The sequence below is a fragment of the Pogona vitticeps genome, chromosome 1 (genome assembly GCF_051106095.1).
Source record: "Pogona vitticeps strain Pit_001003342236 chromosome 1, PviZW2.1, whole genome shotgun sequence".
NCBI lineage: Eukaryota > Metazoa > Chordata > Lepidosauria > Squamata > Agamidae > Pogona > Pogona vitticeps.
The window spans coordinates 72,425,926-72,434,405 of NC_135783.1; the positions used below are offsets into that span (position 1 = coordinate 72,425,926).

The 8,480-nt window shown below is 40.6% G+C and overlaps 1 long non-coding RNA gene across 1 annotated transcript in view; it reads right to left on the bottom strand.

The window, feature by feature from the left end:
• Positions 1 to 7,717, bottom strand: part of LOC140705883 (uncharacterized) — a 60,070-nt gene extending 52,353 nt beyond the window's left edge. Inside the window, exon 1 of the long non-coding RNA XR_013540558.1 lies at positions 118 to 7,717. This is a non-coding gene — a long non-coding RNA (uncharacterized LOC140705883). The remainder of the gene's footprint in view (positions 1 to 117) is intronic.
• Positions 7,718 to 8,480: the final 763 nt, after the last annotated feature.

An 8,480-nucleotide genomic window follows, 5' to 3' on the forward strand; every position in this document is an offset into this window, starting at 1 on the left:
CCATTGGTCCATCTTCCCCAGTATTGCCAACTGCAATCAAACCTAATACAATGTGAATCTTTCATTCAGGAGAAAACATTCACTTCCTGTCGAACTACTACTACAAAATGTCTGCACCTGAATATCCTGATTTTCTGTTGACATCTGCATTCTGCTCCCTTCACTTCAGTCTGGCGATGGGTACCTGGGCTTTCCATATTATTCATAGTGCAGTGGCTGTGGCTGCTGATTAAAACAATAATCCCAACTGCAGGCCGCAGTCCAAAGTCACAGGATGCATGACTTCAAATGGATTCAACCTTCAGCCAAAATCTGTTCCAAACTCTATTAATGTTACACCTGGTGATTGTACAAAAGGTTGCCCTTGCTGACTTAGAAGCCCTGCTATAAAAGAAGCAAGCAGAACAGATGTTTGTTGGCAGGAACATTACATTCATACACAAGGCAGCCAACTGTAAAAACGGCACTTGCTGTGTGGCTCCAATTTGCTTAGGTCTCTCTCGTGTGCTTCTTTTTAAATGTTTCACTTTATGAATTGGAGCTACTCTTCTAACCAGATTATGATTCTGGCCAAAACCAGGGATGTATTATCAGAAGCAGTTCAAGGAAGGGCACATCTCAGGGGAAAAATAATGTTGGGGAGATTTGACAAAGCACATGCTGTTTTCCTGATACAGGGAGAAAAAAAAACTACAAACACAGAATGAAAACAAAGCTTTCATTCTTTGAGAACTGAGCAAATTAGAGAACACTGACTGAAGTCATAGGAAAGTACTCCCAGGTTTCTAGTCATGTCAAATTACTTCAGAGGGAACATCAGAAGATATTCTACTCCCAGAGCTTTGGAAAGTCTTTTTTAAACAACAACAACAACAACAACAACAACAACAACAACAACAACAACAACAACAACAACAACAACAACAACATAGCCCAGCATCTATCTGGGCAAGGGACTGTGGAAGCTGCAATGCAAAAAGTAACTTTCCTCAAAGATGTGATATGCTGCTTAGTCAAGCAATTCATCTGAAAAAGGTGTAACTTTTTAAAACAACTGTGTGTCAAAAATCATTTTCATTATACAGAGATAGGTTATAAGAAAGACTCAGCAAAAAGATGGGCTGTGTGGCATAAGGAGAAATTATCTCTGTAATGGTACAAAATGCAAGGGGTTGTTTCTGATTATGTCTGTCTTCCACTGGTACAGACACCTCCAGTTTTACCTCCTTATTTCTTTCTTTAGGATAACCATGAAATTTCTCCAGAGAGTTAGGGACAAGGTTATACAGGGCGGGTAGAAGAAGTCTAGCTTCATGAGCATCACATCAGATAAAATTAATGGCGTGGCATGTCATCAGACATAGAAAGAAATGTATGAAACAATGGAAGGGATAACAATGAATAGTGCAATATGTTGGGTGAGTCGTCCCTTCTTTGTAGAGAAAAACATAATGGTAAATGAACAAGTAAAATGACATGACAGGAAGAGAAGGGGGGGGGGAATCAGTAATCAAATCAAAGAATACTACGATTTATCCTAAAATTAAGGGCCTGAAACCACAAACCTGGAGCTAAAAGTTTGAATTAATACAAAGAAGAAAAGCAACCTTTGATTTGATTCAGGTTTTTAAAACTCCCATGCAGCTGTTCATGAGCAGCTAATTTTAAATTAAGAGCAAATGGATGGGTTGGGTGCCAGGAAGAAGATATATGATTTATTTCCTGCCTCATACCATATAATACTTTTTTTTCTAAATCAGAATAATCTGGTTCAGATGTTATTAGATTATCCCTCTTTTAAAGTGACAAATACAAAAAAATCCACTTACCTTCCTCTTTTATATTCCTGTCCATTTGGTCTGCAGCAAATCTGGTTTAGCTCACTATAAGGCCAGACAACAAGGGGCTTTTTCATTCTCACTGCTGTGTGGTTTCTGCATTCTAGTTCTCAAACATTTTCCTTTGTTTAGATCAGTGGTCCTCGACCTTGGGCCTCCAAATGTTCCTGGACTATAACTCCCAGGAGCCTTCACCACCACTCCCAGGATTTCAAGAACATCTGGAGGCTCAAGGTTGGGGACCACTGTGCTGAGGGATCAGTTCAGCCTGATCGGTAAAAGTAAAATCCCTAAAGCTGGCCCAAAACGATCCAACTTAGGCATGGATCAAGGTCAGGCTAGAGTTCTGTTCCCCATGTGTCATGCAATTACCAGGACATGGAGCACGCCAGACCGCTCAATAAGCAGTTCAAATTGTGATCTGTTTCTCTCTGTGATTGCACCATAACATTCCACTACAATAACGGTTTTTTCTGTTGAACATTTGAGAAACTGTGAAACAAACACATTTTAATATGTCTGGTGGATAGTAATACAACCTTGCAAACTATTTTACTTCAAAGTCAGCCAGCACTGTATGACTGAATAAATGTTTGGATAGCTCCATGATTTGAATTCAGCATTAAATGTCAGCTCCCGCAGAAAGATAACATAAAATCCTGGGGAAAAACAAAACCACTTGATAGAAGTTGTTATGAACTATAAATCACTGTGTTCATCAAAGATTATGCCACTATATTTTATGCCAAAGGACACTTATTGGTCTTAGATATGCTACAATATTTTTTTAGTCTCTGAGGCAACAAATTAACACAGTTTTCTTAGCCATGGAAACTAGAATGATGGGGGTAGAAGGCTATGGAGTCCTAACTATCCTCCACTTGCCATGAATCCAGTAAATCAGTCCCACCAGTTCAAAAACTAGATAGGAGAAATGCCATAGGAAAGTTGCCACCAAGCATAGTTAACAGGCCCAGATAGATCAAGCAAGTAAAAAAAAGTAATTAGATAGGTAGATAACACAAACAAGCAGTCAAGCTAGGATAACTGCCCATTCCAGCCAAGATGTAAATTCTGAATGGGCCAAAAATTAGGTGACATTTCTAGATGATTTATGATAACATAACTTATTTTGATACTCTCCCAGTATTCTTGTTTAATGCTGAACTGAGCAAGACTAGACCATATGTAGACTCTGAAAACTGTGATGTCTATGTGCAAACATTCAGAAATATTGGCCAAAATCCTGTTGCTTTGTGCAGTGAATTGCATTAGAACAGACCTATTGAATCAATGGGAATTTCGTGAGTCAGAAGTTCTCCTCCATAAGTTCTCTTGATTCAAATGAACCTATTCTAACTGCAACTTATTGTGCCAATTGAACTTATGGAGGAGCTTATTCACCAAATCTTTACTGATTGAATGGGCTTACTCTACAGTAGATGTTTGTTCTTACCCTAAGCACAAGATTTGGGCCAATATTGTTGCTGGTGACTGAATGTGAGAATGTGGTAAGATGTAAACTTAACTGAAAACCTATTCCTCAGTAATTATCATTTTCCTGTTAATTTTTTTCTGTTGCTCAATCTGAGCACCTGTGGATTCAACAAATTTGGAGGAATTCATGTGATAAGTGCACCTTGGTATATGTGCAGCAGTCTCTTATACATATGTAAATTTTCATGTGCACTAAATTTCATGAGCTGTAGGGCTTTCTTGGGCAATTCAACACAGTAAAATAAGCAGCCTCCTATGCAATAAGTAATACTTATTTAAAAAACACCTCCCACTCTTGAAATTCATTGTGGAAGCCCATTGATGTACAAGCACCATATGTGCAGCTGTGAATACTACATTTCAGGACAGTATGTGCAGGCTGGGCATCTGCCTTGGCATGGATTGAAGCAGAATATCCAGAACAATTGTGCAACAAAGCAGAAGAGTTTCAAGCAATTCGGACTAATTCAGAGATTTGGCCATTTAAAATGAGGATAGAGAAGCCAGACAGTGTGTCCCCAACATAGTCCAGCAAAGAAAATGCCAAGATGGTATGCTCAGAACCCGAAGGAGCAGATTTGCACTTCCCTCTTGGAACACTTTAGATAGCCACCACCACTCATACAAATCACAGGGCTTGTGGGGGAGAAATATGTGAGTTCACTGAAGTTCTATAGCTTATCATCTCACACAGCTCTTCCTGCCTTCAACAGCTGGAGCAGGATTTAGCAGATCATAGAACTGGTGGTAAACAGAGGTTGATTATTGTTCCATCTCTCTTCACTTCTCATCACTTTGTCATGCCAGTTAGCAAAGCTTAGTGTAATCCCCTGTTTTCTGCTTTGTTTATTGTGTTAATCAATGCATCATTTAGTTACTGAAACATATTCTTTCCCCCTTTGGCCTGAGTTATTTTCAGGTGTTGGATTTGCTTTCTCTACTGATTCATTCTAAAAAAGTATATACTGTACATATCTCTCTTTCTTATTCACTGGCTTATTTGTGTGCTATTATGTATACATCGTGGGACGTGGTGGCGCTGCGGGCTAAACCGCAGAAGCCTATGCTGCAAGGTCAGAAGACCAAGCAGTCGTAAGATCGAATCCACGCGACGGAGTGAGCTCCCGTCACTTTGTCCCAGCTCCCGCCAACCTAGCGGTTCGAAAGCATGCAAATGCGAGTAGATTAATAGGGACCACCTCGGTGGGAAGGTAACAGCGTTCCGTGTTTAAGTCACACTGGCCATGTGACCACGGAAGATTGTCTTCAGACAAACGCTGGCTCCACGGCTTGGAAACGGGGATGAGCACCACCCCCTAGAGTCGAACACGACTGGACAAAAATTGTCAAGGGGAATCTTTACCTTTACCTTTTATGTATACATCTGATTTGTGCCAGGAAGCATCTTTTAAGACAGAAAATACACATATTGCACACTGAATTCATATTGTGAAAAGGAAACACAGGCAGTGCTATTATTTTTATTACCCATGTCAAGAGTGCCAATTTTATGGGCAACAAATGTTGAAATACTTAAGGGATATATATGAATTAAAGCCCTGGAAATGTGAAATGTGAGTATAACATGGAGGCTTGAACAGTAATGAACTACATGGTAGAGGTAACTTCAAGACATACAATGTAATTTTGAAACGAAAAAAAGAGAGCGAGAGCGAGACAGAGAGATTGAGAATTGTTAAAGTAGCAATATAATGAATGTACTTTAGTGGTCCTTGCAGAGTAGTTAAGGAAATCATATCTAATCTCATGCACTTCTCTAAGTAAAGACCCATAGTTTCTGTACAGGGTTTATTTGTCATGTGAACAACCATATTAAATTAATGGAAGTCCTACAGAAGCAGACACAATAAACATCCCAGTGAGTCTTCCAGAACATGGACAAATGTGGATAAGAGACTTGGATTTTTCATTTAATGAAACTTTTATATTAAGTTTTCTGTTTTCTATATATACATTTTTAGAGAAAAGTTATTACATTTAATCCCTCTTGCATATTCAATAAAAAGAAGAAAAAGAACAATTCTTCTGGATATTTGTGTGCTTCTTGGGCAAAATATTCAAAGGATATCCAGAGGGAGAACGTTATTTGTGCATAATAAATATTCTGCTTTACACTGCATACAAAACCCCTACATAGGAAATGCTAGCTGTGACAGATTTCACAGGCTGAATGATCAAAGAATGTCATAACTTGTAGTGCTCTGGGGGCTTAGTTCATGCATCATATACCAACTTCACAGTATCGCTCATACTTGTGAGAAGAAGAAACATATTTTAAATTTCATTTCATTATACAGTATCTACTCATTATTTTTGCTCTCTCTGTCACACACACACACACACACACACACACACACACACACATACACACACACACTTTTTACAATTTAAACTGTCACCGTTCCATCATCATCATAACTTAATCATTAGTTTAACTTAGCACCTCAAACACCTTCACAGACAGAACCCAAAGTTCTTCTCCATGATAGAGACAGAAAAATCCCAGAAGCCAGGCAGCCAAGCAGCCTATTGAAGGGGGGGGGGGGGACACAATGAGAAGAATGGGATCACGGCAGACCCCTGTGAATCTGCTCCTTGCTGCACTGAGAACCTTAGTGGACCGCTTCGAGACAGACTAATCCCTCCCAGCTTCATCCACTGAGAACTCAGTGATACATGCCAAATCTGCACACTCACCCAGGATCAAATCCGGAATAGCTGTTGTTTTCTCATTCACTGACCCGAAACAGCATTCTGTATCTGTTGCCACACTTATGCAGGTCGCTTGAAATGGAAGGAAACTTGGGAGCAACCAAACTCCATATTGCACACCCCTTTTTCATAATGCCATAAAGGCCTCCTCCCTCCATATCTCCCTCTGCCATGTCAGACAGCCATGGCTTCTTTCCCTTTCCTCCCTCCATATCTCCCCGTGCCATGTCAGACAGCAATCCTCCCTCCTGTGATAGCACATGGCAACACGTGCAGGCAATGGCACAAGAAAAAAAGGCTGGCCTCTTACCCTTGTGCCTTCCTAACTTCCTTCCCCGAAGGAGTCTCTCCACTAATTCAGTTACCCCCTTTCGTGGCAGCTTATAACCACAATGGTAACCTAGCTTATATCTGGTTCCAGGCAGAATTCAAAGGGATGGTTTTAATGCACAAAGCCTTGAATGGCTTGGGTCCAAGCCATCTCAAGAACCACATCTCCCTTTATGAGCCTGCTTGAGTGTTAAGATCATCAGGAAAGGCCTTTCTCTCAGTCCCGCCACCTTCACAGGAGAGGACCTTTTCTGTTGCTTTGGAACTCTCTCCCACAGGAGTCCAGCCTGGCCCCATCTTTACTGCTCCTCCGCAACCAGGTGAAGACCTTTTCTTCAGGCAAGCTTTCCCTGGGTGAATGGCTACCTGAGTGTGGTTTTTAAAATGGATAGTTGTACCTTACTGTGTTGAATGCGTTTTGGTGTTCCTTATATTTTTCGATATTCCATTCACTGATCCCTTTAGCATTGCATACTCATTGTTACTAACTTATATACTGCCTTTTAATTGCTGTAAGCCACCTTGGGTTTTTTTTTTTTGAGGAGAAAGGTGTTTTAAAAATATTTTAAATAAATAAAATTTAAACATATAGCCAATCCCAAGAGTAGATTTTTTGGGGGGGGAGAGGGGAAAGATGGCTGTTGCTGGCTGAAGAAGATATATTGCAGGTGGAAGTTCTCCAGGGAAAGGGCAGGCAGCAGATGGCCAAAGGACACACGTTCACAGACATTCCCTGGGATGTCTGGTAGGCCTTCTCCTCCTCTACTTATCAAGGTGTGCTGAGTGATACATCTTATTCTCTGAACAAAGAAAAATCTAAAGCTTACACAAACAGCCCAAAAGCCGCCTTTTCTGACATTTGGCAGCATTCTCTCCTCTTCTGGTTCCAGGATGTTTCCAGATTTTACACAAATCAGTGAAAAACCAAACAAACAAAGTTACAACTCTTTTGGTTTTCCAGTACAAGGTAGCGAAAAGGCCAACACCCTGAATCTTCCAATATCAATTTGGACTCAGAGACAAAACCCAAGCAGGGGACCCGTCATCACTTTGAACTAAATTGGGATCTAGTTCAAAGGGCCACATCAGTCTTCAATGTATATACGGGACCCATGCACACTTCCCATATGTATATATATTTAAATGGTCTATGTGTGATACAGATTTCAAAAATATTGGAAATAAGGGGTGAGATTGCTAAGTTCAGAGAATGTATTGCATGTTAAACTGCTACTTGGAACTTTCATCCTGGGATGGAGAGCTGGTGTAGTGTTGTGGACAAAGTGTTAGGCTATGATTCAGGAGTACTAGGTTCAAATCCCCATTTGTCCACATAAACTCAATGGTAGAGGGCCCCCCAAAATTGAACTAAAATATAAATGTCAGGAAACATCATGCTGTCCTTCATGTGCAAACACACCTTTTATGTTTAAAGCAAAAGCAAAGCATGCAAAGTCTGCGTTGAATTCAAAGTGCTAATGATCACTTATAAAGCCCTAAACGGTTTGGGACCTCAATATTTGGCAGACCGTCTTCTCCCACCCAGATCTACCCGAATCACCCGACATAGCCAGCAGGGGCGGCTGAGGGGTCTGACGCCGAGAGAGGCCCGGAAGGAAAAAACAAGAAACCGGGCCTTCTCGGCGGTGGCTCCTCGGCTGTGGAACGCCCTTCCAACAGAAATTCGGCTGGCACCCTCGCTGGGTGTTTTTAAAAGCCAGTTAAAAACTTGGTTATTCAAGCAGGCCTTCCCTCCAGTCAATTAAGTATTTCTCTTTTTCTTTTTCTTTGCTATCCCATCTTGGTAATCCTCTCTTTAAATTAATTGTTTTAAATTGAAACTGTAGTTGTAATTTTTATGATTTTATATATTTTTATACTGTTTTGTTTTATTTTGTAAGCCGCCCCGAGTAGACATGGTCTAGAGGGGCGGGGTAAAAATCAAATAAATAAATAAATAAAATAAATATACTGCCCCATAGCACTTCAAGCACTCTCTGGGCGGTTTACAAGTTAACTATGCAGGCTACACATTGCCCCCCCCCCCCGGTGAGTTAAGTACTCATTTTACTGACCTCGGAA